Source organism: Canis lupus, chromosome 1 (genome assembly GCF_011100685.1).
Source record: "Canis lupus familiaris isolate Mischka breed German Shepherd chromosome 1, alternate assembly UU_Cfam_GSD_1.0, whole genome shotgun sequence".
NCBI lineage: Eukaryota > Metazoa > Chordata > Mammalia > Carnivora > Canidae > Canis > Canis lupus.
Window position 1 is genome coordinate 60,770,122 of NC_049222.1, and position 14,329 is coordinate 60,784,450.

The following is a 14,329-nucleotide window of genomic DNA, read 5'->3' on the forward strand; positions in this document are numbered from 1 at the left end:
CAAGAGTTGGTCACAAAAAAAGACTAAGCTATGATTAGAAGCTTGGAGTTTTCAGCCTCACTCTCTATCCTCTAGAGTCGCAAACACATTGACATCAGGAAAGTGACACATCCCAACCCCATGGGGACAGAAGCCCCTGTGCTCAGTATTCCCTCAGGCTTTGCCCTATTTGTGCCTTCATCTAGGTTTTCATCTGTATCCTTTAATAAACTGGTAAATATAAGTAAGTGTTTCCCTGAATTCTGTGAGTTCCTATAGCAAATTAAATAAACCAAAGGAAGGTCATTGGAACCTCCAATCTATAGCCTGTTGGTCATAAGCACTGGTGATAACCTGGGCTTACAACTGGCAATCTAAACTTGGTGGGGAGGAGAGTATCTGGGTAGAGAGTGCTAGAATTGAGTTAAATTGTAGGACATCTAGCTGGTATTGCACAGAATTGCTTGCTGTGAGAAAAGCATCACACATTTAGTGACCAGAGATGTCAGAATTGAAGTGTTCCGTGTGAGTAATAAAGAAGACACACAGGAGAGAAAGAGGAAGAATTGGATTTTCCTTACTCAGGTGGAATACTGAGCTTTCTATATATTTCTATATTTAATGTGGTATTAAAAAAAAAAGAAAAGGAAAGGAAAATTTTTTATTTTTTTAAGATTTTATTTATTTATTATGAGAGACACACACAGAGAGAGGCAGAGACACAGGCACAGGGAGAAGCAGGTTCCATGCAGGGAGCCCGACGTGGGACTCAATCCCAGGTCTCCAGGATCTCACACTGGGCTGAAGACAGCGCTAAACCGCTGAGCCACCAGGGCTGCCTAGGAAATTTCTTTTTAAACTCAAGTTGCTGCCAACCAGACAAAGAACATCAGAACTATATCTGTAGTGAAACAAAGTTAGTTTTATGACTTTTCATGATGAGGATGACTGTATATCATATGGAACATGGCAGGTGTAAACAAGATTTGTTTATTTGCTCTTTACAGGAGAGTTAGTATAGGGTTTAGGTTTGTGTTAGGTGTTTTGGGAGAGGGTTCAGTGAAATGTGATTTTCTTGTGGTTTGGATAGTGTTAGGAGGAGGGAATATCAATGGTTGGGTGTGTGTGTGTGTGTGTGTGTGTGTATTTTTAATTTTAAACCTCAGAGAGAGAAGACACAGAGTGAAGCTAAAAAACAAACAAAAAAGGATCTCATGAGAGAAGTCTCTCATGTGAGCCAGAAGAGTATGACTGTTTGAAATGTCTTGTTTTTGTTTGTGCTCAAACATTTTTATGGAATGGTTTTATTTTTTAATTGTCCCATCATGGTCAGAAAGTGATTTCTGATGATGGTACACTCTGAAATTGTTGATGTTCAATATGAAAACAATCATATGATGATGGAAAGGGATACATAATACAAAAGGTGTTAGAGAAGTTATTACAACTGATCTCAAGGAATAAATATGAATTAAAAAGAATGCAACTGTATTATAATATGGATGTCATTATCATCATTAGAGTTGTGAGGTATGCCTGAAGTCACAACTCAGCTATTAAGTAATACCCAGCCTCACTTGAAAGTCTGGGTACTAAAAAAAAAAAAAAAAAAAAAAAAAAAAAAAAAAAAGTCTGGGTACTTAATTAACAGGCCATTCTGCCCCATTTTCCCCAGGATCTATGATGCATAGAAATATGACCCACCAAGTTTCAAGGGATTAGATATTGTGCAAATGGATTTTTTGGGATAAAACTCAGCATAAAAATCATTATGATTCAAGGGATATTATAGCAGAATTGAGGATGAAACTGTAGGAAAAAGTAATTTCCTTGAGTAGAAAAGCTGAAGTCAGAAATATTATTTAGTAAATCTAGGAGAAGCTTTGTGCAGTGGCAGTATTGTAGCCAATGAGGTTTATCCGAGGCACAATTATTGCTAAGTAAATCTAGGAGAATCCTATGTATTTGATCTTGCTGGAACTTAACTTCCATTCAAGAACTAAAGAACCTTTAAATGATGTAAGCTTCATGAAGTCACAGAGTAATTGAAATTTCCAGTTCTGATATGACCTTACATTGGGTAAATAATGTCATTAAAAGCTGTATATGTTTCTGTTGGAGTCTTGAGGTTGGAAGGGAATGGGATCTATTTATGCTGAATCTGGTCCTGCCTAGTGGTATCTCTGATTCTGATAACTTTATTCTTATGTTGACAAATCAAGAAAGTCAACTAATGTTTTAAAGGTTGTGCGTTGGCAGGTGATAGGGCATGGCATGTTCTCTTTCCCCAGATATAATCCATCTGATAAAAATAAGAAGCCAATAACTATTCCCGAAAAAATGGAGTGGGTTGATTAAAATGGCACTCTAGAAATAGTGATATGGAAATAAATTGCAGGCTGCATTGGATAATCAGAGAAATTAATGTTAGGTTGGAAAAGAAATAAGAAATTTGCTGTCACAGGCTATGTATTTTGACTAAGAGTAGGCAGTGGGAATGGAAAAGATTACTTCAAATAAAATGCAATAGAATTAATCATGAATTAACACTGAGGCAATGAAAAATAAGAAAGTAAATCCTGAGTATAAAGTTAAAACTATTAAGTATTCCACAGAAAAGGAGCTGAAAAAAGAAAAGAAAGAACTAGTTTTTGTTTTTGTTTTTAAAGGAAGAAATCACAATTCAACTACAGACAACCCTTGAATAGTGTGGAGGGAAAGGGGTGCTTAGGGGCATTGACCCCAGCAAGGTCAAAAAATCCACGTGTAACTTTTGACTCTCCAAAGCTTAACTACTCGCAGCCTACTGTTGACCAGAGGACTTACTAATAACAACATCTATTAATACATATTTTGTATGTTATATGTATTATGCCCTATACTCTTATAATAAAGTAAGCTAGAGAAAAGAAAATGTTATTAAGAAAACCATAAAGAGAAAATATATTTATGGTATTGTATTGTATTTATTGGAAAATATCATGTACAAGTGGACCACTCAGTTCAAACCCATGTTGTTCAAGGGCCAACTCTAATTATACACTTATTGATAAATTAAGGAAATATTTAATGAGATCCTATTTCATACCAGGCACACCTCTAGGTGTGAGGCTCCAGCAGTGATCAAGAAATTGAAAGACAGGGGCCCAGTGAGTTACCTGTTGACTCTTGGTTTCAGCTAAAGTCATGATCTCAGGGTCCTGCATCAAGTCCCACACAGAGCGCCATATCCAGCAGGGAGTCTGCTTTAGATTCTCTCTCTCCTTTTCCCTCTGCCTCTCCCTCTGCTCGAGCTCTCAAAAATAAGTAAAATAAAAAGACAAACTCCTTACCTTTATAGTACTTCTATCATTGTTAAAGGAACAGATAATAGACATCTAATCACAAATAAGTTAAGATGGTGAAAAGTGCAATGAAGTTGGCAGGGTTGTGATTAAGAAATAGTATAAGTGTCTCAGAAACTAAGTTTCCCAAATTCTCTAATTTATTTTAAAATAATTTGGTTTAAAACTCTGAAAGAGGGCAGCCCCGGTGGCTCAGCGGTTTAGCGCTGCCTGAAGCCCAGGGTGTGATCCTGGAGACCCGGGATCGAGTCCCACGGCGGGCTCCCTGCATGGAGCCTGCTTCTCCCTCTCCCTGTGTCTCTGCCCCTCTCTCTCTCTCTCTGAATGAATGAATGAATGAATGAATAAATAAATAAATAAAATCTTTGTGTAAATAAATAATAAAACTTTGAAAGAAATTGGTTTAAAATTAACAAAGATCAAAGGTAATTAAAAGTTGTAATGTTTTAATGAATTAACGGGGACAATTAGTCTCCTAACAATGGTATTACTTCAGGCTATGCGTGTTCCCCTCCATTATATCTGATTCTTTGGGCTACCAATCCCAATATTAGGTCTTGGAAATTTGTGTTTTCTCTCTAACATGGTATATAGTGTCCTCAATCATTTCCTTTTAGCTTGGTTCCTCAAAGTTTTGGTTTGCATTAAACATAGGTCTGTGATTTCATAACAGTCTTGATTTCCTTTCGCATCTCAGCTACTGTGCACTTGCCAAGTCTGGGCAAAAGTCAGGAAATATGACTCCAGTCCCACTTTTGCCACTTACATATTTATAAGTTTGGACAAATCATGCAAACACTGTGAATCTATTTTATCATACATAAAATGGGGATAATAGTACCGAATAAGAACTATTGAAAGAATCAAATGAAAGGTTATGTAGAATACTATTTTATAAACCACAAAAATTCACTACAAATACAGTAGGGTATTATTTTTTACTGTGTTACTTTGTAGTAGCTCACCAGGGCTTCTTAACACTAACACAACTGAGTAAGATTTAAGATTCATTTTGCTTTTCTCCCCAGACTCCTGCTTTCTTTAAAATTTCTGAGCATTGCATATTAAATGAGTTACAATGACATATATAAAAATTGTCATAACTTATATTAATACTTCCCTTTAATAACTTCTTTTTTAAAAATTCTATAACCTGTAACAGATTCTGGAGTTCCTATCCTCTATTATCAAACTAGTTCTGCCTCATGGAAATCCGGACTCTATTTACAACCATGGACCACTCTCATTGCATATATGATTTTTCTAGAGCTGCTCAACTGTAAGTGGCTGACTTTGCAGTCTTATTATTTGTGCCAGTTTTCAGTTTCTCTTCCACATTCTTTCCACCAACAGCATATGGCTTTGCATGGTCTATTCAGTAAATACTCCTAATTATTCCACGGAGCTTTGGTGACGATGAATGTGTGTGTTATTGGAGATAAATTGTGCAATCTGCAAGGAAAACAAAGATGAGTTTTTGCTTGGATATTTTTACTCATTTTGTGATGGAGGCAGATGCTCCATTCCATAGTGAAGCGGGGCATTGCTTTGGGGAGAGGGATGCTGAGTGCATCACATGCTTTGCTGCCTTCTTATTTGTGCTTCATGACTGATTAGCATGCCTTCCACAAACACTTCTGGTATATGGATGTAACTACCTTCCATACAAGGTGATAAGAACAACATAATGCTTGCAAAGGAGTATTCCTTACCATAAGCAAAAACTAAACTAAATCTGAATGTAAATATTGCATGATACAAAATCAAAATATTTAATACCTCTTGATTAGATATTAGCAGTTGCTTTTTTTCTTGTGTTCGGACAAAATGAACGCATAGTCAGATAAAGGCAGTAGCTGAAGTTGTATCAGCAACCAATAAACGATTTTTTTTGTTTGTTGACCATTACTCTCAAAACTAAGGGAAAAAAAATGAAACCTCTCCTTTCTAGGTTTTACAGTGGTATGAACTAGTAACAAATAGCTCTAGGAAGCTAGAATCACTACTGTCAAGAAAACCAACTGCCAGTATTTCATATTTTTGAATACAAGAAAATATGAAGTGTGATCCAAATTCATTAGTGCATCAAAGTTGGAAATACACTGGGACTGTCTTTTCTTTGAGAAAATAATTCTTTATGAGAAAAAGGATGAAACAGTTTTAATGTGGATTTGCTACTTCCATTGCTAGCCTGGTAAATCTTCACATTTTACTTTTGAACCAAAAAAGAAACCAGCAAGTCACAGAAGGAGTGAATGAGCCTTTTACACAAGCTTGAGATCTGATTCAGTAGAAATGTATCCACAAATTCTATGAATAAGGATATGACAGTCTGTGTACACTGAACCTGGAGGTTCATAAAAAGCTAATAAAATAAAAGGAAAAGAAAGAAAGAAAAAAAATGACTCCTCTTTTGAAAAACATTCTAGCAAAGTCAATACATATTACCAAGAGTCCATTCCAGCTCAATATGATAATACCCAATCTTTACAACTTGTTTTAGTTTTTAAAAATTACTGCAATCTCATTTTTCCCCCTAACACTTCTGGAAAGCAGTATAACTTATTTTAATACTCATTAGTTACCCAGCTGAATGATGTCAGTTGATCCCAGTTATAATATATGGTGTTAGTATTTTCAAGGAGGGAGAAAGAAAATTCTGAACTAAATGATAGCTTTACATAAAAGGCCTGGTTTAATTATATCTTCGTAAAGTCCTTTAAATGCAAGGCCATTTACATAATGCTTTATTTACTTTGTAATCTCTTTGGCTAGGTCAAATGAAAGGAAATAGGGTATTTCTGAGGGTGTATGAGCAGAAGGAAATCATGAGGAGGGATGAGGAAAGAAAGGTGGTCTCATTTACATTCACTGATTTCTTGACTCTTGCTGGCCAATAGCCTTTGCTCAAGGCTCTACGGAAGGCATTCAAGATGTCTCTAGGCATATTCAGCTGACTTTTAGTAAACTGTTGAGTTCCTAAAATACAGGAACGATGGTTGTAGGCCATAAGGATGCCAATGCCATTCATTCCCCCCCTTCTGTATTATGTCTTTTGCTTTTGCCTCAGAATTAACAATCCTCAGAGAGCTAGTATCTAGACTGAAAAATGAAGCTTGATGAACTCTGAAGTGCCCTAGGGATGCACTAATAGCTCATGCATGAAGCAAAGATGGCCTCTCTTAAATTAGGCAATTTTATTGCTTCCTAAGAGAACTCACAGAGAATTTAAATTTTTGTTTGTTTCTTTGTTTGTTTGCATACATGTGGGAAAAAGAAATCTTCAACTTTAAGGTATGGTACATTGGGAGATGTTTCCTTGGTTCCCAAGGACTACATTTAGAGATATTTTGTATGGTAGAAAAAGAAGCAAAACATGAAGTTTCCATTAAAAAGCCACAATGAATAGATTTTGTGTGAGCAGAAATATCCCATCATATATGGGGAAAGTTTGATCTCTTTCATTTTTCACTTACTCATCATTGCTCAACTTCTTTCTAAATTGATTTAGGTTGGGACACCTGGGTGGCTCAGTGGTTGAGCATCTGCTTTCTGCTCAGGGCGTGATCCCAGAGTTTCAGGATTGAGTCTCACATCCAGCTCTCTGCCTGGAGCCTGCTTCTCCCTATGCCTGTGTCCCCGCCTCTCTCTCTGTGTGTCTCTCATGAATAAATAAATAAAATCTTCAAAAAACAACAACAAAAAATTGATTTAGGTCAATTTGTAAAAAAAAAATACCTAAATACAGGGGGCATGCCTTAAATTGAGTTCTTCAGAAATAAATTCTAAGATGAATATTCATATGAAAGTGAAATATTAGGAAGTGTTCTCAAAAAAAAAAAGAAAGAAAGAAAAAATAGTAGGAAAGAGGGGAATTGGGACGAGGAAAAGAACAAGGCCAAGTAGGAATACAAAACCAAGTAGTTTTTGAGTGTGTATGGTATCTATTCCACATGAATTCAACTAGTTCTGATTTTCTTTCCTAATGAGTACTAAAGAGAATACATATTTGTTGATCAATTTTCATATGAAGTACCAAAGGTCCTATTGATCTATTCTAGTAAAGATATCACATATAGGCAACGGTGTCAACATATGGCCATAGATTTTTTTGTGGAAAGACTGAAGGAATTACTACCATGTATGCTCGCCATTGTGTTATAGGGTCCTTTCTGTTACACAATTATATTCTCTTGGACTCTGCTTCTTGAAACTAGCTAGGAGTTAATGTCTTATGTTTATGTTATAGTAATTCAGTGTTCCTTTTCTCTAAAAGCTTAATGCCACTTAGTCTGTGCTGTTCTGGACTCTCATTATACTTATTATCTCTAGAGAGCCCAGTTTCATAAATGCAACCTCGATCATTAACTGATCTGTAGAGGACAGCTCACACTGAGCTTCTTCACAATGCCACTGCCTCTACCATCAGAGTAGTTCTTATAACTTTCGCGCAGGTAGGGTCTTCTGAGCCCTATTAGAGACAAAAGAAAACTGGAAGAGGACATTGAGGTTATTGAGTCTTTCATAATTGATCTGTTGAGAATAGCCATCTCTCTTAGGCCACGTTTATATCTCTTCCATAATGCAATACTAGGGCATTTCTAGTAGTATTACTTTACTCTCAGTATGAACCATTATATTTTCAAAATTTAGAAGACCCAACCTAATTACAGTCAATTATAACCAGATCAGTAATCTCAAGGATAGGCTTAGTGGTTATAGTTATAGAAAGGACTAAAAAAGGGCTAAATTGAGAGTCCTTGCACCTCTCTAATTTTAAAGTTGCAGGCCAAATAAAGAAGTAGGACTCTGAGACTTGGGATAAGGACATCTGAGTAGATTCACTAAAGAACATTGAACCCCAGAGCATTCTTGGTCTACTAGAATGAATTGTTATGGGACAGCAATATAGGATAGATAGGCTGAGGGCCATACAGAAGATTCAACTGTGTTAGATGCTTTGCAAACTGGTAATTTTCTTCTTCAAGATCTGACATCCAACTCTCCTGGTTATTAAACAAATAACTAGGTCAAGTTGCAGTAAGATCAGGTGAGAAAGATAGGTTTTATTAAAGGAATCAAAGAATTATCAACCAGAAGAGCTACAGGATCTGACAAATATGTGATAGAAAGAATAACAGAGAATGCCTGAGAAGGTATCTTTCTTACAAAAGAACAGGGAAGTAGGACCAGGAAAAGAAGGGGGCAAGGAAGTCTGTATTATCACGCATAGTCCTGCTAAAATTAACTCTGGCTCAATTTCAGAGAAGCTGTGGAAGTATTGTAGATCTCACCTCCAAATGGTCTGCTCAGAGGAAAAAGTATGGATTATTTATACTCCTATGTCCCTCAGGTATTGATTAAAGCTGCCCCTCTTAATCAAAGAGAATCTGTAAATTCTAGGCAAATTTAGCTCTCTGTGGGCAAAGGTAAAGTACTTTCTAGAAGCCTTACCCCCCCCCCCAAAAAAAATCGGCTTCTAAAATAAAAGCTCTAATGTGCATAAAAATTTTCTAGAGATTCAAAGGTACATGTGCAGAACATTGACAGTAGCAGCCACAAACCCTTCTTATTATGCTCCATGGTTCATATAGAAAATTACTCCTGTATTCAGAGTGAAGTAAATTTCCATTACAAGTTGCAAGGGATGATCAGAGGAATAATAAATACACTGTCAATTGGTTCCATAGGTAATAGTTTTAATCTATTTTCAATTGGATGTGTGCTTTTCCAGTTGTTTTGATGGGTTTGCGTTAAAATTAAGCCATTCATGACTTACAAGCAACGTGTGGGTGATTAGTGCAAACAGCTGGGTTTTGGTATGCAAACTGCAGCTGTAGAATAGATTGTTTTTTGTCCTTTAATGAGAATGAAGGCTTAATACAATTCTGGACTCCTTGATTCTACGCACTAAGCCATTTAGTAAATAACTTTCTGAGAAAACTAGATGAGGGATGAAGGTAGGCACAGCCAGGCGTAGGTTTATTCAGGAGAAAAAAAAAGAAGGTGAATAATCAAATTGGAAAAAAAAGAGAGCCTAGAAAATAGGCACTCCTTGTTAAATACTGAATAAAAGACACATTTAGTAGAAAATTAAAATATTCTCTCAATATGATGTGAAAATTTGTACAGATTTCCAAAAATTTATACCCAGTCACTAGTCTTTCAGTAGACAACATGTATACATGCATTTTCTAAAATTACATTATGAATCAATTTATTTTAGCTATTAAATTAACTTAAATTGCAGAATAGGGGAAAGGGAGAAACAATATGAAGTAAGAAGTATTGCTATAGGATGACTATGTACCTCATAGTTTCTGGTCCAAAAAAAGGAAGAGATATGTGGAAAAGACCAATATTATTTCCCAAAAAGTCCACTTGGCACCCTGCTGAAGCAGATTTGCCCCAATTGCCATGGACACACAAATAATAAAAATAAAAACTTTTCTGGCAAGCCACTAAGATTTGGAATGGTTTGTTATTCCAATAGGAGGTTAATACAATAGTCCCTAAAACCTGAATATTTTACCTTATTTATACCCACTATTTGTTCTGATACTACAAAAATATGTCAATCCTTTGCAGAAAAATTTTATGCATCTCAAAGATCTGTTGGGGTCAGAAAAACTAAGGTCTAAATGGAAACAAACCATTGTTTTTCAGTTTTGCCTTTTAAGAAAGAACCCAAGTCACCTTGAACATAATTCCACATTTCTGGGCCTCAAGTGAAATGCTGGAGTAGATGATCTCTTAAATTCCTTCAATTCCAATATTCTATGATTATTTGCATGATGGTCCTTGTTAAGACTTGCCGCTTAGCTATATGAGTAACACAAAATCTAAGTCTTGTGGTAGAAGGCTAACTGTTAGAGCCTCAATCCTTTCACCTACCTACCTCATTCCCTCAATATCACTTTAGTGAAACAGATGATTTATTTCAGCTACTCAGAGGTGATTTGCCCTCTGCAGAAGTCATGGCTACAAATGAACAGAATAAGTCAGACAAGTTGGTTAAAATGACCAAGTTGCCAATCTGTATAAACAAGAAGAAATATACAGGTTATGAAAATTGGTCCTGCTGACATCTATAGAGCAAATCATCAAGGATGAGGGTGCTACACATGGCACTGTGTTTACAGAATTTGTAGTGTGCCTTCCATTCTTCTGGGGATTAGAGCCTGATTGACTCAACACATTTGGAATAATTCACATATAAGGGCATAAGAGCAAAGATGAACAGTAGGTGATTTGGTGCACTCTGCTACACTCAGAGGTAAATACTCTGCTCCCTATCTCTGTCACCATCAGAATTAAATTATTCTGTCATTTTCTTCAAGTGGGATATGACTTGAAGAATGTCAGAAAGCCTCTTTCTCAAACTGTCTTCTCAACTTGGCTCATAAAAATAGCTCAATATATCGCCACTAGTCCATTTCTAATATTTTCTTTAAATCACTTCTGGAAGAATGACATATTACATCATTTTGTAACTTGATATATTAGGGGAAATAAGTGTTCATATTCCTACAGTAGGTATATTAGCGGAGGTTTCCTTCTTTATCTCTGTTCTCCAAAATATAATTGTGCCTTAGTGACCACTAAATGAAATCAAGTTCCTTTAGATTCCTTTAATTCAAGTTTAACTCCTCTTTTGCAGTTTACATTCAACTACCTTCCATGTTCAACCATCTTCCTATATGTATTAATTCTAGATTCAAGTCAGATGTGGTTCTGAGATTAAATTCATATTCTCAAATACACATTTTCTTCTTTTATATATAAAAGTTTGCTCAGATAATTTCCATTCACTATGGCATGTTATATGATGTTAATTGCTATTGAGGAAAATAATGCTGAGAAGAGGAAAGAAAGTAAAATGTTGCAATTTTAATTATAGAGATAAGGGAAACATCTTGGAGTAAATAGCATTTGAGTAAAAATTTGAGATTGTGAGAAAGTGGACCATATGTTTATTTGGGAAAAGAACATGCCAGAAAGAATTAGTGCAAATTGGAAAGGCTCTGAGGCGAGCACCAGCCTTCTGTGTTTATGGTTTGAAATGGAATAAGCATAGGGAAAATTGTTAGGAGATGAGGCCAGAGAGAAGATGAATAGATAATGTAGGACCCTTGAAGGTCATTGTAAAGAGTTTGCTTTCACTCTAAATGAGTTAGAAAACCTTAGAGGGTTTTGAGCAGAAGAATGACATAATATGATGTAAGGCGATTTTGGCCAGTGACATGGTCATTGATCTGCAAAGGCAAAGGCCAATGGCAAGGAAGTTAGGAGTTTATTGCAGTGATCAAAGCGAGAGAGAATAGTGACATGGATAGCAGTTATTGACAGATGATCAGATTCTGCAGAGATGATGAAGCTAAAACCAATGAACTTCAGTATCGAATATAACTTGTGAACAAAGAGAAGCATAAAAAAAGGAGGATTTGGGCCTTACAAAAAGAAGGAGAGTTTTCACTAAGAGGAAAAGATAGTGAATATAAACAGGCGTGAAGGGAAATATCTGGAACTCAGTTTTGAATAACTTACATTTCAAGTACCTAATAGGTCTTCAGATGAAAGCAGAATAGAAAGTAAATATGCAAATCTGTAATTCAGTGTACAAATGTAGGCCAGAGATGTGAATTTGGGAGATGTGACTACATAAATGATACTCAAAACCTCAGGCTAGATGAGCTCACCAAGAGAATGAGTATGCAGATAAAAAAACAATAAAAAATAAATTAAAAAAAAACATTGATCTAAGGAAAAATCTACTAGAAGATCAAAATGAGAAATGATTAACAACTTCAGGATTTAGCAACATAGAGGTTATCAATAAGCTTACTCCACAGTTTTGATGGAGTAAGCCTTATTTTAGTAGGTAGAAAACACAATTTCTGGACCGAATCCAAATAAAGCAAGTCTAGGCAATTTTTTTTAGGAGTTGTGCTATAAAAGAGAGCAAATATGAGGTGTTTGCTTTAGTTTGTTTTAAAGATAGAAAAAAAATAATCTTTGCATAAGTTAAGGTGATTGATCAAGAAGTAAAAATTGAGGGATGCCTGGGGGGCTCAGCAGTTTAGCGCCTCCCTTTGGCCCAGGGCGTGATCCTGGAGTCCTGGTATGGAGTCCCACGTCGGGCTCCCTGTTTGGAGCCTGCTTCTCCCTCTGCCTGTGTCTCTGCCTCTGTGTGTATGTGTCTCTCATGAATAAATAAATAAATATTTTTAAAAAGTAAAAATTGATAATGCAGGAGAGAGGGGAGATAATTAAATGAGCAATATCTTAAAGAGGAGAGTGGAAATGGGAGTTTATTTTATTTATTGTTTAGATTATTTGAGAGACAGAGAGAGTGAAAACGTGCAAGTTGGGTAAGGGAGAGAGAAAAGGAGAAACCTCAAGCTGACTCCATACTGAGCGGGAAGCCCCATATGAGGCTAGAGCCCCAACCCATGAGTTCATGACCTGAGCCAAAACCAAGAGTCAAACTCTCAACCGTCGGATCCACCCAGGTGCCCTGAAATGGGATCTTATAATTAAGTGAAGTGTTTTGCCAGGGTTAGGACCATAAACATTTAATTCAAATCAATGAATTAATTTATTTAGTTCATAATAATAAGAGAAAGCCAATTTTACAATACAAGATTTAGTTAGAGAGGCAGTTGTGGAAGTTCTTATAGCCTGTAGAAATTCTCTTTTATATTTTCCGATTTAAAGGCAGCCATATTTATGTGGAGGAGAATTTGAAGTTTGAAGAACAGGTAGTGTACATGCAGTAAGGGGAGAGGGAAAGTGAACGAACTAGGAAAATATAGTCTAATGCTGAGTGGTATTCATGGCCCACTTGAGATGAATGATAGATCATTATACCTTGTGTGCAAATGTGCACTGGTAGGTACACATTTGTGTGAAAGTGTGTATGTAAGGAAATATACTCAACAATAAAAATAGTTTTTGGATGGGTGAATTATCAATGGTTTTTCTTATCCTTTCTTTTCTTTTTTTTATCCATTTCTTTTTTGAGGTGGAGAGCTTCTAAATTTACTATGATGGATATATTTTACTATTAAAATTAGGGGGAAAAGTTGTAAAGTGAACATTGAATAACAATTGTAATTTATTATTTTATAATATTTGTTCTCAACCAGCTAGCTCTGTAGGAAATAACAGTATAAATGTTAACTGACTTTTTCTGTAATCTCATGTTTGATCAAGAAGATAAGATATACCTGGAAAGATTTCTGGGGAATTGAATAATTCTCTTGAGTTTAAGTGTTTTCATTAACTATAAATGTGAGCTAATTTTATATTATTTTCTGGAAAAAAAAATTTCCCTGATGTGAGAGGAGCTGTAAAAGTTAAGAAAAATAAGAATAGGACAACACTTAGAAACTAGCACATATGTAGGCCTTTGCCCTTCATTCTATAAATCATAAACATGGACACTTGATACATTTGCATCATAAACAGTGAGGAAAAGAGAGTATCTGTTGGAAAATTAAGATGTTCCTTCCCTTCTTAACCTTTTTTTTTTCCTTCTTAATCTTTTTCATAGTCTCTTTAAATATTAATGTACTTAAGGAGTATTTCCCAATCAAGTAACAGGGTTAGATTTTAATTAATAAGAGGATGGTAGAAACTAGCTGGAGTGTCCAAGATCAGTAAGATTTTATCATACAAAAGACCTTTTCTCCCTATAGCATATGAAGATTTCTTCTTTAGTTCTTTGGTGACATGAAAATTGTAACTATGTTGCTTAAAGAAAGGAACAAAGAGACTAGAGTTTAATTATACTGTTTTATTTCCCTTGCAGCTGTGTCCCATTAGCTACTGAGCAATGGGAAAGTTCTTTGTAATCTTTGACCCTCCTACCAATACAATCTTGTGCAAACTGGTAATTACAATCAATTATAGGCCACAGAGTGAAAAAGACACTTTTTTTTCCTTCTTACAGAGGCCTATGAATTAACTTTATAGTCAAACTATAACTCTTCAATTTCTCGGCC

At 35.7% G+C, this 14,329-nt stretch overlaps 1 pseudogene; it reads left to right on the plus strand.

Annotated features, from left to right (window-relative positions):
• The first annotated feature begins 1,858 nt into the window (after positions 1-1,858).
• On the plus strand, positions 1,859-2,007 carry LOC119869937 (annotated as a pseudogene).
• Positions 2,008-14,329: the final 12,322 nt, after the last annotated feature.